The 21,344-nt window shown below is 41.3% G+C and overlaps 1 pseudogene; it reads right to left on the reverse strand.

The window, feature by feature from the left end:
* Window positions 1-11,325: 11,325 nt before the first annotated feature.
* LOC145343364 (NADH dehydrogenase [ubiquinone] iron-sulfur protein 3, mitochondrial-like) overlaps window positions 11,326-21,344 on the reverse strand; it is a 49,652-nt pseudogene continuing 39,633 nt past the window's right edge.

Raw genomic sequence — 21,344 nt, forward strand, 5'->3', positions numbered from 1 at the left:
GGAGGTTCTGAACAGTTTTGATTCTTGGGTCAGCCAGAATTAGGTTGTTTTGGGAAAAAAAAATTACTGCATGTTCCTGCATAATGATGCTGTGCATCTTTAAAAAAAAAACAAGTCCTAAAGGGCTTAATAGAATGAATTGCACATTCTGGCTGTCTCAGCATGCTGAAGATGTCACATCTGCTGAAACACAGCTTTTTGCGATGCAGTTTTCACTTTTTAAAAAATATAAAACCGAGGTGAAAATACACTTTGAGCAACAAAGTTTGGGAATAATGATATCATCACTTCACTGATGCTGCCAGTTTATTCTCCTCAGCAGATGAATGTTAAGAGCTGCTTATCAAGAATTGTTTGAATGCTTATTAAAATTTGGAAGGATTTCATGTTTCAAAAACCTACAGGATCCTTGTTGCCTGTAATCAAAGGTTTTAAGTCACTGTGATGGTAGACAAATCTAACATATATTTTCATGTTATTAATATTCATTTTTGAAATTGGTAAGAAATGAAGACGACAAAATAAAGCCAGCAAAGTGACCACCATGCCTGCTCCATCCAGGCCCATTTTGTTGTTAACTGGACATGGGTGTAAGCTCCCAGGGGAGTTGATACCCCAGTGGTACTAAACTATTAATCCGGAAATTCAGTTCAGTTCAGTTCGAATCCCACCATGGCAGATGGTGGAACTTGAATTCAATATTTGGAAATATTTGGAAGAGCCAACTGATGACGATGAAACCATTGTCAATTGTCATAAAAACCCATGCTGTTTACAAATGTCCTTTAGAGAAGGAATTCTGCCATCCTTACCTGGTCTGACCTATATGTGACTCCAGAGCTACAGCAATGTGATTGACACTCAATTGTCCTCTGAAATGGCCAAGCAAGTCACTTAGTTCAAGTGAAATTAGGGATGGGCAATAAATGCTGGCCAACCATTGATGCCCACGTTCCATGAGTGAATAAAAGAAAACATCACTATAAATCTCCTGCTTTAAAAAAAACACGATGCTATCAGTCAACACAAGTATTGAAAATTTAACATTTGTGTGTTGTTAAATGCTAGGTCTGTTCAAAATCTCTCATTTAACAGAGTGATGGTGCCATACAACACAGATTCCCAGCTGAACAGCCAATGCTGATAATCATCCCCATATTTGTATCTTGCACCCAAGCTTTATGCTTACAAATTTAGCCCTTCCCTCCACTCCACACAATTCATTCCTCACATGCTAAGTTCCTCGCAGGAAAAGAGAATGTGAAACTACAGAGAGAGGCAGAGGACTGGATGATCTCCAGTGACTGTAATGACCATTGATGTTACATGGTCTATTGGGAAGGCAGTATTGTTCCTGAAAACTGCAAACATTCAAGGCAACCTGCATGTAAAATCTGAGTATCCGAGGTTTTGGTGCTCACATGCATTGAGAAAAATGATATCCTGCCTGTAGACCCAGTGTTAGAATCTTGCTTCCTTTGGGCTTGATCTCTCGATTCATTGCTTCTGCCCATGTGGAGTGACTGAGGAGAAGGCAGCTACTGCTGCTCCCAATGGTGTTGTTGTTCCATTTGTTCCTCATCTGAGATCCAACATATAGCTGTCTGAGCTGCTGTCATGCCACAACAAAGGCTGACAGTAGGAATGGATACCTAAAGGTGAGTTAAATCCAAGACAGGTGAAATGATTTCCAAGAAGTTGAAAATCACTTGTCCAGCGGTTAAAGCACACACTAAGAAAATATGCTCTGAGTAGCAGCCTCCCACTCAGACATGACTCCATCTCTCCAGCTTCACTGTTTTGATGGCCTTCTCAGCCTGTCAATTTCCCTGAAGAAGCATTCTTCCTTCCCATGCTCTCTCCTGATTTGTTCTGAGGAGCTCCACACAGCTCTAGGAAACCCTGGCTGTTGAATGCTGAGTTCATCACTCATAGAGTCATGGAGTCATAGAGGTTTACAGCATGGAAACTGGCCCTTCGGCCCAACTAGTCAATGCCGCTCTTTTTTTTAAATCCCTAAGTTAGTCCCAATTACCCACATTTGGCCCATATCCCCTATACCCGTCTTACCCATGTAACGATCTAAACACTTTTTAAAAGTCAAAATTGTACCTGCCTCTACTACTACCTCTGGCAACTTGTTCCAGACATTTACCATCCTCTGTGTGAAAAAATTGCCCCTCTGGACACTTCTGTATTTCTCACATTTCAACTTAAACCCATGCTCTCTAACTTTAGACTCCCCTATCTTTGGAAAAAATATTGACTATCTTGCTGATCTGTGCCCCTCACTATTTTGTACACCTCTATAAGATCACCCCTCAGCCTCCTACATTCCAGAGAAAAAAGTCCCAGTCTATCCAGCCTCTCCTTATAACTCAATCCATCAAGTCCCAACAGCATCCTAGTAAATCTTTTCTGCATTCTTTCTAGTTTAATAATAAATTTTCTATAATAGGGTGACCAGAACTGTACTCAGCTAATTATCTCTGAATATGTTAATTATTAACCTGACTGCTGCTTGGGGAGAGATTTTCTGCTTGTTTGCAAATCTGCCCGAGTTAAACCAGGAAGTGAGTGAGTATGTTGGGTTTCCAATTTAACACCACAAGGTTTTAACCAGCACCCACATTCAATTCTACCTACTCATGACAGTTACAATTCTGTTCAACATTTAGTTCATCGATTTCAGATAATAGTGACTCTTCTCATTTCATGGACTCAAGGCGCCGATAATGAATTACACATCCTCTAACCCCATCTTTCTTTCTTTGCCCATCTCACCCCATCCCTTTCTGTCTTGCACCATCAATCTTTTTGTTATTTCATCTCTCCTGCCTTTCATCCAATGACAGGCCCACCTTTTGTCCTTTGCTCCCCTTCCCCATCTCTGTACTTGCTTCAAGTAGTAAGGTGGCACTGTGGTTAGCACTGTTGCCTCACAGCTCCAGGGGCCTGGGTTCAATTCTGGCATTGGGTGTCTGTCTGCGTGGAGTTTGTACATTCTCCCCTCCTCTGGGTGCTCTGGTTTCCTCCCACAGTCCAAATGATGTACAGGTTAGGTGGGTTAGCCATGCTAAATTGTCCCTTTGTGTCCCAAAGTTAGATGGATTAGCTATGGGAAATGTGTGAGGTTATAAGGAGAGAGTAGGGGCAAAGGCCTGGGTATGTTACTATGTCAGAGAGTTGGTGCAGACTCAATGGGCTGAATGGACTCTTCTGCACTACATGGATTGTATGTTTCATATCTGTTACACATGTAACAATTTACATTGCTGATGATAGGTCCTTGATCTGAAACATTCTTCCAGACCGACCAGCAGCTTGACAGACTGGGCAAATGTGATTTGGCACAAGAGTTTTCCGGGTGGAGGGATGAACTTCAGCAATTATTTATTCGTCACAAGTAGCCTTACATTAACGCTACGATGAAGTTACTGTGAAATTCCCCTGGTCGCCACACTCCGGCACCTGCTTGGGTCAATGCACCTAACCAGCACGTCTTTCAGACTGTGGGAAGCCCACGCAGAGAGTGTGCAAACTCCACTCAGACAGTGACCCAAGCCGGGAATCGAACTGGGTCCCTGGCAAGCCACCATGCCGTCTTGTGTTCTCGCGACTTTAATGCCAAGTTAAAGGCAGTTTGAGCTTCCCAATGAACAATGTTGGAAAGCTCTTTCTCACGCATTAGCATGTTCTGCGTGCACAATAAAGGGCCAGCTCATTAGAATCATCCTCCAAATTAAGCTCCCCGCTAGCAAGTAATCAGAACATTCACAGTTACGGCTGCGTGCAAGTGGTGAGCACTGAGCGAAACAGACTTCTTAAAAAATTAAAGAGCTGGTGAGCTCCCCATGGATTCAGAAAAAATGAGTTGGACAGCGCAAGTTCATGTCTGGTGGGTCATCCCACTAACCCCCCTGTAGAAATCACTCACTCTGGCACCCAACACTGATGTTAGGTCTCCAGAGCAGAAGATTCCAGCTATTGTCTTTGCTTCTTCCTCCACACATGCTGCCTGAGTCGCTGCACGTTTCCAGCATGTTTTGTCCATATTTCAGATTCCCGGTGTTCTTGGTTATTTGCCTGTGCATCTGTCTTAGCAAAGACTCCAACAGTAGCTCACAATTTCATACTACATTCTACTTGCAGATTTGCGAGATGTGTGGATTCAGTGGATTGGCCCTGCTAAAATGCTCCTTAGTGTTAGGGGGATTAGCAGGGTGAATATGTGGGGTTATGGGGGTAGGGCTTGGGTGGGATTGTTGTCAGTGCAGACTCGATGGGTCAAATATGGCCTCCTTCTGCACTGTAGGGATTCTATGATTCTGTGGTTCTATGATTCTAGAGATTCTCTGAAATCACCAGAAAACAAATTAGTATTGGCATACTTTGCTGTATCCCTTCATTCAGGCGGCACAGTGGTAGTACTGCTGCCTCACAGCACCCAGGATCTGGGTTCGATTCCCAGCTTGGGTCATTGTCTGTGCAGAGCCTGCACACTCCATGTCTGCGTGGGTTTCCTCTGGGTGCTCTGGTTTCCTCCCACAGTCTGAAAGACATGCTGGTTAAGTGCACATTTCCCATGGCTAATCCATCTAAGACATGCTGGTTAGGTGCACTGGCCATGCTAAATTCTCCCTCCACATACCTGGACAGGCGACAGAGTGTGGCGACCCGGGGGATTTTCACAGCAAGGACTTCACTGCAGTAAGCATTCTTGTGAAACTAATAAATAAACATAAACTAAACTGAGCTTCTGCTTCTGCTTCTCAACAATGATATTGGAAATTGTGTCAACATCTGAAAACGAGGCCAATTTTCACCCCATGTTTAAATTGGTTCACACACATTAGGTGGGATTTTCTGGTCCTGCTAAAGGCTGTGTTCCTGGCAGCAGGACAGGCAAGCAATGCAAATGGCATTGACTTTGGCACGACTGGAAGGTCATGCCAATGATGGTAAATGGTGAGCTACCACCATCACTGGGGCCTGGAAAATCCCGAACATTATTGGTGAGGGTTCTGAAGAATTTTATTTCCGTGGTATCGGAACGTAGGGTACCCCTTTCCAAAATGATCAGTGCACCAGCGTGTAAAGCTTATTTCCCAGTCAATTTCTGGAAGCACAAGAGATCTTTTCCCAGGACACGTGCTGCAAAAATATTCCAAATCTCAAAGCTCCAACTATGTGAATGAGAATCTCTGTAAGCAGAGGGGAAATTTGAGGTTCATTTTTCAGTCCTTATTTTCGAACTATCAGGCAAAATACTTCAGCACTTCACTTTCATGCAGACAGTCCTCAGGTGATGCAAGTTGACTTTTGGAACTGGCTTTGCAATTTGAAGAAATGCGCCAAGGTAAGCAACGAGGATCATTGTCAATTATAACTGCACTGCTATATCTGTATCACAGCCATTGATTTCACGTTGCTATATATAGGTTTGAGTGCCAATTATCTTACACTAGTAGACATGCCTCTCAAGAAGGTTACGGCTGTCACCCATGTTTATCTGACAAGTTCCACACGAGAATACTGTAACCCAAATCTAGCCAGTATCGTTTCTAGAAATGAAACAAAAACAGAGGTAATGAGAATATTTCTACACCACCCAGCATGTTAGGGATTGAAGGTTGTTTTACGAACAGTGAGACAGGCTTCTTATTCCACAATTATAATTAACTATATGAAGCACTATTTATAGCTGGTAAAATATTTGGTATTAATTAATTAGTTCTAGCTTTTAGCACTGTTGCTGTCTTATACAATATGATATCTTATGCAATCCTTATTTATCTTTCTGTAAAGAGGAAGACAATATTCATCAGGTGCCACTATCTTGGAAATGTTTATTTTAAGACATCTCCCCTTAAATACATAGCAGAATTAATGGATGTCTGAGGCTGCGATGATTCATAGATTCTGAAGGATGCTGAAGTTTGGGAAGACAAATGAGCTCAAATGATAGGAGAGGTGAGAATGTGATTTTAAAACAGTATTCAACCAAGTATAGCAAGGAGGAGCCCTGGCAAAACAGAATTCATTGGTAAAGTGGTCCAGCAACTAAAACTATATCTTTTACAAAAGGAGATGGGTTCAGTAGTGGTTAAAGCAAACATCTTTGTCTGAGTCCCCCCTTTGCCAAACCAAAAGGCTCTGTCATATCTCCAAATACACGCACACAATCTTCTGCCTGTTTACAAAGTCTCTAAATGAGCCAGATTAAGTGATGTGGTGCTGCAAAGCCAATTCATAGAGTTTTCCATAGCTCTGCATGAAGTCCTTCGTGTCTTCTACAAAGAGCGGAATACTTTGTTGTTCTGCTTTTTGAAATACTCCTCAATGATGTTACACAGAATCAGAATTGCATCTAATGTAATTTTGCCTGCAGCGAGCCAAACTCTTCCTCGCCCTATTTCTGGTGTGAAGAAGTGTGGGAAAGCTTTTGTCTGATCATTTTTAAAAGTACATTTCAAGCATGACTCATCAGACAAACTATTCTATGTTTTGAGTAGTTAGTTCTGAAACTCACCAAGCATCTGACCGAATTCCACTCCATATCTAATCAATGAATTATTTCATGGCTTTGACTCCATTGCTACACGCAAGGCATCAGCAGGTATGTAACCTGGACCTGTCATTTTGGCATTCTCCATCTCTTTGCTGCATGTTCAGCTTCACTATTTATTTATTAGTGTCACAAGTAGGCTTATATTAACACTGCAGTGAAGCTACTGTGAAAACCCTCTAGTCACCACACTCTGGCGCCTGTTGAGTACACTGAAGGAGAATTTAGCATGGTCAATGCACCTAACCAGTACGTTTTTCCAGACTGTGGGAAGTAACTGGAGGACCCGGAAGAAACCCAAGCTGACACAGGGAGAACATGTGGAGTCCGCACAGACAGTGACCCAAGGTCACTGGTGCTGCGAGGCAACAGTGCTAGCCACTGTGCACCTCCATATTCATCTGCTCCCAAGTTTTAGACTGTGAACTTGCTGCGTTCAGATTGGGTCCATGGAGCTGCATGCAGTGTTGCTGCCATTGTTGTTTTGTGCGATTTACTTCATTGGTCATATACTCATCTGTTCCTTTCACACCAGTACCAACTCTTACACTTCTTTTCTCAGATCTGTGGCAACTTCCACACTTCTTTGCACTGCCCTTTATGATTTGTATCTTCTGTTGGCTGTGACTCTTTTTCAGCTTGGTCCTTCATGTTCAGTATGACATGTATTTGGAAACACAGGAACGAACAGCAGCTCGTCAGGTCACCAGCAGTTCATGTTGGCGCATGCATCCAGATAGGTGACACTAGAAGTACAGTGGAGAATGCACAGTTGCAATAGAACAATTTATTTTAGATGCATTAACAAGCCTGCTGCATATCAAGATAGAACACACCCTTATAACAGCACCACACTAAGCTTGGTGTTAACCAGCACTATTGTGAAGCAAAATTCTTCACTGACTGGAATTTCTATTGTTCCCCAAATACATATTGTAAATTTACCACCTGGAAGCCATTATGAAGTTATCTGGGACATGTAACTGTATAGTTCATTATTTTATACTTTAATTTTTCTTTTCATAGAATCATTGAAACCCTACATGGCAGAAGAGGCCATTCAGCCCATCTAGTCTGTATCGACTGTCTGACTCAGTAACTTATACAGGCCCTCTCCACCACCCTATCCCCACAACCTCACACATTTCCCATGGCTAATCCATTTGACCGACACATCTTGGGATACTAGGGGAAACTTGGTGTGGCCAATCCACCTAACCGGCACATCTTTGACTGTGGGAGGAAACCCACGCAGGGAGAAAGTGCAAACTTCAGTCAACCAAGGCTGGGATTGAACCTGGGTCCCTGGCGCAGTGAGACAGCAGTGCTAACCACTGTGCCACCGTGCAGTGTACAGTTGAAAATTAGAAGTAAAAAGATTACTGCTTTTAAACTTCCTGAATAGTTGTATATTAGCTCATGCTCCAAGTATTACACCGTATTCCATTGGTAAATGGAATGCTCCATTAATTGGTACCACCATTCCCTGCGCAAGTCGAAAAATGGATTAGGAATCCGCTGCTTCTTTTTGCACAATGATGCATCATAGTCAATGCTTTATACAAGTGGAGCCCCAACTGATGGAAGAAAATGTCGACCACTGCAAAAATACATTCATCAGAAAACTGCTATTTTGGATGCAACAATGGAGGTGGGAAAAACACTTTTTTATTTAAAAAAAACCTCACGGTCTCAATGGGAAAGTAAAATGTTTAAAAGGAACACAGAATCAGGAGTACACCACGCCATTCCTTGGAACTGCTCCATTATTCAGATACCAGTAGTTTGTGGATGGTTAGTGATTTAAATCTTTGTCCCCTTTTGGTTTGTAATAGTCCCATTGCCTGAGTGTTTTGTTATTTGTCCTTTGCGTCAGAGAGGCATAAATAAAGTTAGTTCAGCAATGGCTGCCTGCACCTGAGCATGTGTTACTTTTCACTGCGACGGAGAATAAAGGGGCTGAAATGGAATGTTGATGCTGGGATGAAATTTTCTTTTACATTTCATTTGAGGAACTAATGACTGAAGAATATTGTGACACATCATTGAATTTCCAGAAGTTGATTTTGAGGGAGTTGATCAATTTGAAAGCTTTTTAAAAAACATTATCATCACAAGTAGGCTTACATTAATGCTGCAGTGAAGTTACTGTGGAAATCCTGTGAAGGTTTTCCCCAAGTGCAATACACAGTGATTCATCATGACACATAAATGAAAAAAGTGACACTGAAGACAGTTTGGAGGACAATGGGGGAATTCAGCCCTATCAAGGAATAATTACAAACAAAGGATTCTCACCTGGCTGACGTTAAATGAAATAGAAGATGAGGATAAAGTAAATGGCTTCCTCAACATGATGAGGCCAGATTTCTTTGATGTTGTTTTCACCAATATTGTCCGAGACATCTGATTGCGATTGAATGTGCCAAAATTAAATAAATTCTGGATTCATATTACGGTACGACCAGGGATAAAATTGCAGTCACAATCTGTGAAAGGAAGCAGTTGCCAAGTGACACTGTTGCAAGTCACATTCTCAAATTGAAGAAACTGTCATTACTGTGGGTACGGTACGAACTTAGAAACCAACCTCAGAAACATAGTCACGGGGCCTAAGGAATAATGAAATTAAAGGCAATAAGCCAATCTGGAAGGAGGCCAGCGTTGAGGCCACACCACTATAGTGGCAGAGAGCAATAGTTGCAAATTGCAATTGAGTTCTTCTCCTGAGACAGCAGGGGAGGTCCACTGGATTTCAGTGAGATCCAGGCGACAGCTGTCAAGCTCAAAGTCAGAAATTTCAATGCTCGCGTCTCGTCACCAATCATTTAAATGCCCCCCATTTCCAGTAAACATGCCAGGCGTACATTAAAGTCACATCCAGATGCAAGCAGAGGTCAAGGAAATAGTCGTTCTCCAAGTCGTTATGATGCTTCAGGTTTGCAGCCATGAACTGAGTTAAGGTCATGGTAGGTGGAAAACTAGATCAAGGGGTCTGAGAATGCATGTGCTAGATATAGAAAGAGAAGTTTGTGTTATTGTTCAGCAAGATCAAGAGTTGTACTCAGTCAGAGAACAAGAAAAACAACACATAGAAGATAAGTATAAAATGGGTGAAGATATAATTCTAGCACCCACAATAAGAACAAAAATAAATAATTCACAATTAACTTCCATCATTCATACAGTTACAGCCATATCCATAACCTTGAAAGGAGTGTACAGAAAATCTACCACATTCCCTTATGCAAAAAAGTACATGAATAATGTGATTCCAATCATATTATTCCAGGCTAGAGTTATTATTACAGTGCAGTACAATGATACATTCTATTACTTTTCATTGGTAGTAGTAAGAGGGAACAGAGTCTCCTCGATGGGAAGGAATTAGCTTTGGAAGGTAAGGCTAAACTGGGATCAGTGAGAGTATGCCCAACATTGAGGAAGTGCTATGTGAGCACAAAGTTGTCTCTGAGCAAGGAAGACCAAAAAAAATTATCAGTCAGTACTAAATTAGAGTAAATCAGCAGATATTCTCTCAAGATTTCCCATGGCGACTGATTAATTTTAGGTCACTGAATTACTTTACAGATGCCAATGTACACAAAAGAAATTAAAGAAGAAATTCATAAGGATGTGGTGCTCAGTGAAGTGTTCAATTGCATTGCAAATGGCTGGCCCAAAGAATATGACAAAAACAAATTGTGGGATAATTTCACATATAGAAATGAATTGACTGCAGATCAAGGCTCTCTCTAATGGGGTTTTATGTGTATTTATTCACTAAGATTTATATAGAGATTATAAGAGGAATTTCATCAAGAACACACGGATATATTTTGTAATGGATGCAATAGCAAGCTGCTACCTAAAGGTAGGTAGAGATATTGAATTGTGCTGAAAAGTTGTGAAATATGCTTGTGAATGAGAAATGATTGAACAAAGGTTATTTTAATTCCATGGTCAAACACAAGAAAACTGTAGGAACAAGTACGTGTCAATTTCTTTGACGTGAAAGGGAAAGGGTACTTTGTTTTGATCAATACCTGTAGCAAGTGGATAAATTTTGAGTCAATGCCCAAAGCCACAAATGCCAAAACTATTGAAATCTTGAGAAATTGATTTGCAATTTATGGGTTGCCAGAAGTGTTCATGTCAGACAATGGTTTACATCAGAACAGTTTGAAATATTTCTGAGTTAGAACGGAATCAAACATACTCTAATACAACTGTATCACCCAGTATCAAATAGTGCGACTAAATGAAGTGTACAGAGTGCGGACAAGTATTTGCTAGGTGACAAGCCAGGCAGTAATTTCCGTGACAACTTTCTGTGGTCTTACAGAATAACACCACAATCTACAGCAGGTTGTTCACCTTATGAGTTAGTGTTTACAACCCCTGGATAAGGATGAAATTGCTTAAACCTGATGTCAAGCCAAAGTGAAGACAAGTCATGATACCTGAGGCAGGAAACTACAGAGTTCAGTGCTGGTCAGAAGGTCATGGTGAAAATTCGCTGAGGTGTAAAGGAACCAGCTATATTTACATATCCAGTGAATACTGGAGACAGACTTCATCAGTATCATGAAAAAAGTAGAAACTGGAAGCAGGATTGGGCCATTTGGCTCCTTGCGCCTGCTCCACCATTCATTATGGTCATGGCTGATCCTCATATAGACCATTTGTATGAAAGAGGAAATCTGATAAATGGAGAACATGCTAAATCTCCTATTGTTCAAATTCCTCCTCCAACCTCAAACAGAATCAGAATGAATACAAAAGTCATAATGAAACTGGAAGTTTGCCAGTGGTATCGAATCCATCAGTAACATGAAGTGAGTGAGTGTTTTTGACTGAAACGAATCCATGAACTTCACTGTTTCAATCATTAAATGAGGTTGGTAGTCAAAGTTCATCACTGAAACAGTTAGAAATGTTGAGAAAGCAGAAACAAGCGAATATACATGGAATATGAAGAAATGCAGACAGACACAGAAAGAAGCCAGCTAGGTTAATTTAAAGTACGTACAAAGGAAGGATGCAATTGTTATTTGTTTTATTTTTTGTGAAATGATGATATTTTTGTTAAATCTATACCAGTATTAAGAAAAACCTTTTTTTGTATTTGAATTACTCTGGTGGGATTGGTCATATATTTTTTGCTTGCGATTACAGTAACAAGAAACATACAACCTAATGTGTTAAATCTTCAGATATTGGTGTGGTCATATTATATTTTGGGAACTCACATAGATGTATATTCAAATGTAAAACGGTACATGTTTTTTCAATAAGGAGGGCAGCACGGTGGCGCAGTGGTTAGCACTGCTACCTCACAGAACCAGGGATCTGGATTCAATTCTAGTCTCGGGTCATAGTCTGTGTGGAGCTTGCACATTTACCCCATGTCTGCATAGGTTTCCTCCAGGTGCTCTGGTTTCCTCCCACACTCAAAAGACGTGTGGGTTAAGTTGATTGGCCATGCTGAATTGCCTCTCAGTGTCAGGGCGATTAGCAGGGTAAATACGTGGGGTTACGGGGATAGGGCCTGGGTGGGATTGTTGTTGGTGCAGACTCAGTGGGCCAAATGGCCTCCTTCTACACTGTAAGGATTCTATGATTTCAAAATCCGAGCATTTTGTCATATTGATCCCACTGCTACCTTTGGGGAGATATAAATATAATTTATTCACTAATGGCTGCCTGCAACTGAACATGGATACTTATTTTTTTCCCAGGCAAGGCCAGAATTCATTTCTCATCCCTAACTTCCATTGTTGGTGAATTACTTTCTTGAACTGCTGCATGTGGTGAAGGTACACCCACAGTATCATTGGGGAGGAAGGTCTAGGGCTTTGATTTTGTGACAGTGAAGGAACAACAATATATTTCCAAATCAGGATGGTGCATAACTTAGAGAGGAACTTGCAGATGATAGTGTTCTCATCCATTTGCTGCATTTATCCTTCTAGAATTGAGACGGGAGGGGCCAGAACATTTTGTCCTTAACTCATTTCCATAATAACTATCTTCTGTCTATCCTTCATTGACCATCTGACTACCTTAATCGTTTTAAGCAACTCTTAAATATCCCTTAAATTGTCTCTACCGAAGAGTGTTTAGTTCTAGTCTATGCCACATTCCAACATAATTAAATTCCTTTTACCCAGCTTCATTTTGTTGTGTTTCCAAGTTCAATATATCTTCCCTGAGTGCCCAAGGTGAAAAACAATACTCAGAAAAAGGGTCCAACTGAAGTTTGATGTAATGATAATATATTTTCCACCCTTTTTAATCCACCCCTCTTGAGATAAGGTCAGTCGGTCCATAAAACTTTCATTAGTTTTACGTTCAACAGGCGCTACCCCACCTTGTACTCATAGGGCTGCTAGCTGGTGTCTTTTTGGAAGGTTCATGCACCACGTCATACACCTGACTCACTTCCTGGAACATGGCTGTGCTTCTTTCAAAAGCAACACTGTGCAGCAGGCAATATATAATCACGATTCTGCTGATCTACTCTGCTTTACACTGCGAGGTACTACACACAACAGCCTGAATATCAGAATGTTGTTAGGAGACAAAAAGACCAGCAACCAAACCAGAATATTAACTTCCCCTTCAGCTGTTCCCACAAATTAATTGTTGGGTTAAGAATTTACCTCTTAAGTTAACAACAGCATGCAGATCCATTTCTGTTTTGGCTTTTGTGTCCCCTGAATGTTCATCGCATGTTAACTCTTCTGTTAAAAATGCAGATATTGTCTACGGGTACTTATATTACTGGAAGCAATATTACTTTCTTCTTTGGCACTTGAGTGTCAAAATTGGTGTGTCTTCCTGAGTGATGCTATATGCCACCACTCCACTCATGCATCAACATGCAAAGTGAATATTTGTATAATTGCGATGAATGGATAACTACTGTTGGTCTCTGGAAGCAATCATTCTATCTCAATTGAGGAGTCTGTTCCACTTGCCCTCCTTAAGCATGCAGTGAGGATGTTTCTCCACTGGAAATCTGGTTCTTGGAGTCAATTTGTGTCCTTATTAAGGTCTTCTACATTCTCCCTGCTTAGATTCAAGCACATGGTACATCACTATACTGAAAATGCATAAGACAAATACTTATGGATTCTCTGGACCAGTTTTCTTTGTTGATCTTCATACTTCAAAATACCTGATGCAATAACTAATACTGACTTCTTTTTTAAGTAATGAATTTCCTAATCTGCACAATGATGGAAATCTGTCAGATCCTTTCCTAGTCTAAAGCACAAGTTTTCAAAGATTTCACAGATAATTGGATTACTGATCAAATGTACGATTTCATTTTGTATTTGATTACAAACAAAGACATTATTCCTGCTGCTCCATCAAAATGAATACGTTTTCCTCAATGAATGAACCATTTGCCTGGCAGTGTGTTTTAAGTTTAGAGCAGCTGTTTCAAGTAATGGGTTACTGTCTAATACAATTTTCACAGAGGGTGTCAATACCTGTATGGGTCACACGCAGGAATGAATGAAAATAATGGCATTATTCACTGATTAGAATAGGAAAATTTGATGCAATTCAGAAAGAATCTCCAGTAAATTTGAAATCTCATGTTAAGGCTGAAAAGCTGAACTCATTTTAAAGATACCTGGATCTGTTCCTGAAATGCTGTTACCTGCAAGGCTACTAACCAGGTGCTGGAAAGTGGGATCAGGATGAACAACTAGTTTTTTTTTTCTGTTTTTAGGCTGGCACAGACACAATGGCTGAATGGTCTTCTTCTGTGTTCAAAGTAGCAATTCACAAGCAGAACTTTTATTAACCCAGCCTGTGCATGAATGAGCATTCCAGGGTGTTTTTGAGGAGTGTGACTACAGGTTTGGTGTCCACAAGTTAATGCCAAAATCTAATATTCCTACCAATTAATGTGCAATTAGCATGTACTGGTTAACACGCAAAGTATATTAAACCTCTTCACAAGATCCCTTATTTTCAATTACGCTTCTGCAACCTTTGAAATGACTGAATCTGACAGCATGCACACAGTAATGACAAATGGTCCACCCATCAGATATTTACACCTCTTCCTCCATAACAAGGTAGACATGGGGGCCACATCACTGACAATCTTTGTAGGAGCTTATCATCTTAGCCCATCAAGGTTTCTGACTGATAACAACATACAAAGAGCTCTGAACCCATCCATTTTCAAGCCTCGTGGCTTTTCATCATCAATTTATGAAGATGTAACTGAATGTGTTGCAATAATCCAAATGTCAAACTGTTTTCTAGAATAGTATGGATCCCCCCACCCCCCACCAAGGGTAATGAATTTTAAACTAAGGAATATTTGGGTTCACGTGAAATCGGTTACTGATCAGAAATGTATAACATTTGCATTTTTCAGATTTTTATAAATAAATATTTCAAACTGAGAATGAAATTGCTGTTTCTAAAAGGCTTCTCAGGTAGATAATTAACGTGATATTTTCAAGGATCTTTTGATTCGGAATCATCGGGTCCACTTAGGAGTGGGCTTTGTGAATTGGATCATTTCACAGCTCACAAGCATTCCTCACCGATCTGTGACTTTACCCAGTGTTTTTGTCTTTTCTTGTGGGGTTTATGTTCAGGTGCAGAGGTAGGCTGTTAAGGAGGTCAATCGGGGCTCTTGGCCACAGCAGCGTGGCTCCTAGTATAGCTTGAAGGCTTACTAAACCTCACCTGTCACTTCCCCCCACCATCCGCCTCCCCTTCCAGGCATCCCAATGTATTTCCCATGCCCACTCACTCTGCCATACACAACCCACAGATTCCCTTCAATACAAAAAATATTGTACATTGCATGTTGCGTGGGCGGGGTGGGGTGGGTAGTGGGGATTGGAATAAACCTCTAACCATCAAATAAAAGCTTCCATCAAAAACACAGGCAACGATATTGAACTCAGTTTTGCTGCCCTTGGGAATGGCAACAGGGGCTTAAGATTCAGCAAAACCCTGGAGATCATGGATTACGTTGGCGAGATCATGACTTCCGATTCGCCGCCCTCGCCACCAGTGACATGATCACATTCACACCCATAATATAGTGGCACAGTGTTTAGTACTGCTGTCTTACAGCGCTAGAGCCCCGGGTTCGATTCCTGGTTTGGGTCACTGTCTGTGTGGAGTTTGCACGTTGTCCCTGTGTCTGTGTGGGTTTCCTCCAGGTGCTCTGCTTTCCTCCTGCTGTCCAAAGCTATGCGGGTTAGGTGAATCGCCCATGCTAAATTCTCCCTCAGTGTAGCCAAACAGGCACCAGAGTGTGGTGACTGAGGGATTTTCACTGCAACTTCATTGCAGTGTTAATGTAAGTCTACTTCTGACTAATAAATAAACTTTAAAACTTTAATGGGTGTGAAACTGTTTAAAATACATGTTAATGTATTTACATAACACTAACCATCCCCTCACCATATATTGACCACACCCACCACATATACAAACTCTTTTGATGTCATATCACGTTGACACGGTTTACAACAGGTTCACCCAGAAATGAGGGGATCCCCCAGAGGCGTATAGCCCCCAGTTGAGAGGAACACAGCTAGGCAGTGGCCCACCAGCAATGCTGCATGGCAAAGGTTGTCACCATGCCAATTTTCGCTGCCAACCTGTGGCAAAGGGCAGTGCCAGGGATGGATGTCAATGGGACCCTCATAGGGGAGGGGGAGATTCATTTATTTGTGGAGCAGGTGCGAAAGCTGGGGATGTTGGTGATGGCTGTTGAGTAGGGTTGGGGGATGGGTGCTGGCATTGACTGTGTTGGTGGGGGATTGAAAGAAGGGGTCTGATGTATGGCGGGGGGGAGGGAGGACGCCGGCACTGATTATGTGGTTGTGAGGAAGGGTTCCAATGTTTGGGGGTGGGGGGGGGGCGGGGGGGGGGGCGGGGGGGGGCAGGACGATGGTCTGCCAGCACTGACTGCTAGAGCGGGTGGGGTGGGGATGGGAAAAAGTGCTGGTCCTGCTCAGAAAGACAAGGTGGGAATTGTTGTTTGGTCTGATTGAGACACTCCTTAACTATAGCACTCCGATCTCAGTACAGCTGGACTTTGTTGACACGCTGAGACCCTGCCTCTCCCCACTTGATAGCATGAAATATGCCTGCTTGTTTTTTTGTGTGGCAGACAATGATATGATCTGGGAAAGAAGACCTGTTGCTTTTTCTGGAGATAAATACACCGTTTTTCACATTGGAATCAGCACTCTGCCATATTTTGGTAAGATTTCGCCCATAATTATTTATACTGAGAAAAAGTAATGGATCCATGAGAAGAAACCTCCTATTCTTTTGTATCAACAAACTGGGAATAAGATCAAAGGCACAATCTCTTATTGCAGCTTCTTAAAAAAATGTCATTCATTCTCAGACGGATGGACCAACTACTGCTCTGAAACCCCTTAGAGCTTGAAGCTCAGCCAAGTTTTATGATGGCTTCAGCTGTCCAAACTATAGAGTAGTCTCTGAGATGGAAGTAACAGAAGTAGTTCATTTTCATTTCAAATCAGAGTGTCTGTGAATCAATGGATAGTGGCACGTGGTTCAATTTTTTTTAATCCAGAAATTCAGCTGGGGACCTGAGTTCAAATCCCGTATGTCCGGCAATGGAATTTGAATTCAATTTTTAAAAATTCTCGAATTAAGAACCTACTGATTACCATGAAACAACTGTCAATTGTCCGAAAAACCCATCTGGTTCACTAATGTCCTTTAGGGAAGGAAATCTGCTATTTATAACTGGTCTGGCCTACATGTGACTCCAGAGCTACCTCAATGTGGTTAACTCTCAAATGCCTACTGAAATGGAGGGCAATTATGGAAGGGCAATAAATGCTGGCCAGCCAACGATGCCTATGTCCCGCAAATAAATAAAAAAGTAATCTTACTCCATTTAAATGGCAGGGCACTTTGTAACATTTTTCACTGCTTTATTTATCTTTCTCATTGGAGAAGTACTGATGCATGTGAACAATTACACAATGCTGGTCAATATAAGGGTTAACTTATCTTTGCAGGACAGATGATTCACTGCATTAAAAACACATCTACATTGCAACACAGCACCTAATAGTGACATTTGAAGGTGTGAATGCAGTGTGAATACATTTTAGAGTGTTCCAGACTCACAGCAGGCTTTCCATCTTTTAAACAAACTCTCAAATCTGGTATGCTTTTAGCGGGATTTGAAATCCCTGCATCAGTAAGCAAAACAAGTTTTTAAATGGTGACATCAGATACAGCAGTGGCAGGTGTGTCTTTTGCACTTTAGACATTCCTGACTGGCAAAAACTCCAGAGGGAAATGGCATGGGATCAGCAGTATGAAAAAAAGGGTGGCACAGTGGCACCGTGGTTAGTATTGCTGTCTCACAATGCCAGGGACCTGGATTCAATTCCGACCGCGGGTGACTGTCTGTGTGGTGTTTGTACATTCTCCCAGTGTCTGGGTGGGTTTTCTCCCGCAGTCCAAAAGTTGTGAGAGTTCGGTTGATTGGCCACGGTAAATTGACCCTCAGTGTCAGGGGGATTAACAAGTTCAATACGTGGGGGTTGCAGTAATAGGGCCTGGGTCAGATTGTTGACAGTGCAGACTCAATGGGCTGAGTGGCCTCCTTCTGCACTGTAGGGATTCTGTGAAAGATTAGATTTTGTCCAAATAATTTCAAAATGCAATGATTTGTGCAGCTCAATGCCACCGAGGTAAACATTCAGCCAATAATGTCCATCATAAAAAAAAACTTGATTTATGGTTTCAAAAATGTTAACAAGAAAACCATTTATCATTATTCCGCCCAAAATACCCCTTTCCATTTCCTCCCTTTCCATCTCATGGACACCAAATGGCTGGTATATCCGAATAAACTTAGAATAAACTGTATTTAACAAATCAATTTTGGCATCAGTATTGTGTGTGCACTCCTCGGCTTTACTCTGAGTCATAATAGAGCGTGAGCTGGAAAAGCTACTTCCTCCCGAGTGTATTTAAGATGGTTCTGAGATACATCGTGAGGATAGAATATACAGAAAGTTATCTTGTATCAAATAGTCTTCCAGTTGACCTGGAAATCTTTCAAGAAAAATAGGTGGATGATAGAAGTGGGGAAATAATGTTCACTGAAACTGAAGTATTTCACCCTGTGCTAACATGGCCATTTATCTAATTTGTGTAGAGAATGCATGGAAGATGCTATGTTGCTATTTACTGAATAACGGGATTCATAATTACCAATAGTGTGCCAATTACTTAAATTACCCAAAAATGGGAGATGAAGCCATACGAATAAATAAAAATGACAAGCACACCTTTCTAATGCAGGAGAGACTCATTGATTTTTAGTGTTTGATATCAGTAATTGGTGATAGAATAGCGCCTATCTGACCAGATCAAATACCTGGGCAACAATGTAGGATGTTTTGCTTGATGAAAGAGACAATTCATGTTCAATTGAGTGATATTTCTCCTCACTTTCAGAGATTTTGGCTGTTTCCAAATATCCCTAATTGGAATTTGCCATTTATCATTTATGGGAAAATAAATTACATCCTTTTTTTAAATTTAGTCAAACCAGGAAATTAGATAACACAAGGAAGTACTTAAATGAAAGCTTCCTGATGAATTTGCTGTGATAAAATGATCAAAGCTTTTTCCTCGTCTTTCTAGAGGACTAAATATTTCACATATACAGCTGCTGTGCTATCACGGAATGCATATTGTATCAAGTCAGTGCTGATAAAATATTCACTGCTGAGCTCCAAATGATCCTGATTTGTCCTGTAATAATTCAATTGGAATTGTTTTGCTCCTTCACCACCCTCTCAGACAGAAACAGGCAATGATGGCTTGACATGAGTCTGAATTTTTGCTAAATTTTTTATTTTTCACCACTAGTCTGTGCCATTGTATTGAAAATCTGTACATCTTCTAGCGTCTGTTCATTACAGCAAACTTAGTTAATATTTATGCGGCTTTCAGTTCATTCAAATCTCACCTGCATATTTTTGGCAAAAACGAATAGTTCGAGAGAGGAGCTTAACTAGTCTGATGTCACTTCATCTCAAAAAACATTTCTGTACGCCAGGTTCAAAGATGGTTTTGAATTTGAAATGGATTATTCTGGTGGCTGCCTGAGCATTTTCCATTTTTAAAACAATGAAAACTACTACACCCAAAATCAGTGTGTCTTAATAATGCTCATCACACAGTGAGCGGGGAAGAGGGTGGGGGTACAGGACACTTTCAATGATGCACAATCATTTTCCAATGGGACCTAATTATGATTTTTCAGTGTTGTTATTTCGGGAATGTAATCAGATTTTTCCTTTACATTCCAGATTGTATCTGCAATTCCCAAACAGTTTGGTTGTTAATTTTGTTTTGTGTGGGCCAAGGGGATAAAATGCATTGAGTGGAATTATAAGTATAGTTTGCTAAATGCTGAGCTTGTTCTGCTTGAGTCTATGTTACCTCACTTACTCATGTCTACTGTTCATTCCTCGACATCTCTGATTTAACGACACCAGGTTACGTCCTGGAGAAGGATGCACATATATTCTGCCTTCATTTATTTTGAAGACAATGAACGTGCCAGCACTAATATTACAGATCCCCTCTCTTCCCATCCCCTATCAGCTGCCAGTTCAGCTTTTCTTACTTCCCAGTATCTGCATACTGGTCATTTTCTAGTAAATTACAAGAGTTCTTGTAGCTATGGGAATACTGAATTCACCAGCATCCAAACTAGAGCTGTCAATAGGAGACGAGAAGGTCAGTTTATCGTTTTAAATAACGACTATGCTGTTGCAAAGAAGAATATAATTAATTGAAGCCATCCTGGACAAAGCCTGTGGCCAAGCACCTGAACAATGTATATTGTTACGAAGATACGTGGGGCCAGATTTTCAAAGCATCGCAGGGTCGGGACCCAGTGTGGCTGTGATTTCAAAATCACAGTCCTGGAGATTGCAAATTATAAACTGTCCTGAGACAAAGATCCCTCAAGGGGAAGGGAATGGCAAACCCATTTGCCTCCCATGAACTGTTCATTAAGCTTCTAAGCAGCTTGATTAGGGACCCGTCAAGAGAAGAATGGAGTTTTGGCCTTCTCTTGCTGTTTGGTGCATGTGAGTTGTTAGGTTTGCTGCAGGGCCAACTAAAATTCATGTGAATTGTAATTGTTTTTCACAGATTGACTTGTCCCAGTGTGGGCACTAGGGTTTTTTTTTTGCATTGACTGCTGACCCTGAAAGGAGCTGCTTGTAATCTTCAGCAAGGCAGCAGAAATCCCCACAATGGCTCTTCTCTGTCTTTGCTGCTTCTCCCAGGCAGGCAGCACCCAGTTCCTGCAGGCATTTGATGCCACTAACTGGACACCAAGCTCATCTCCTACCCAATTAGACCATTTGGACAGCACGGTGGCACAGTGGTTAGCACTGGTGTCTCACAGCTTGGGTACTGTCTGTGAGGAGTCCGCACGTTCTCCCCACGTCTGTGTGGTTTTCCTCCGGGTGTTCCAGTTTCCTCTCACACTCCAAAGAAATACTGGTGAGATGCATTTGCCATGTTAAATTCAGTGTACCTGAACAGGCGCCAGAGTGTGGCGACTGGGCAATTTTAACATTAACCTCATTGCAGTGTTAATGTAAGCCTACTTGTGACTAATAAATGAACTTCTGAATTTTAAAAGTGTTGAGACAGTGGCACAGCTGAGACATGGGGCAGGGTCCACACTTGCCCC

Source organism: Carcharhinus amblyrhynchos, chromosome 5 (genome assembly GCF_965287045.1).
Source record: "Carcharhinus amblyrhynchos chromosome 5, sCarAmb.v2.hapA, whole genome shotgun sequence".
In the NCBI taxonomy this organism is placed as follows: Eukaryota; Metazoa; Chordata; class Chondrichthyes; order Carcharhiniformes; family Carcharhinidae; genus Carcharhinus; species Carcharhinus amblyrhynchos.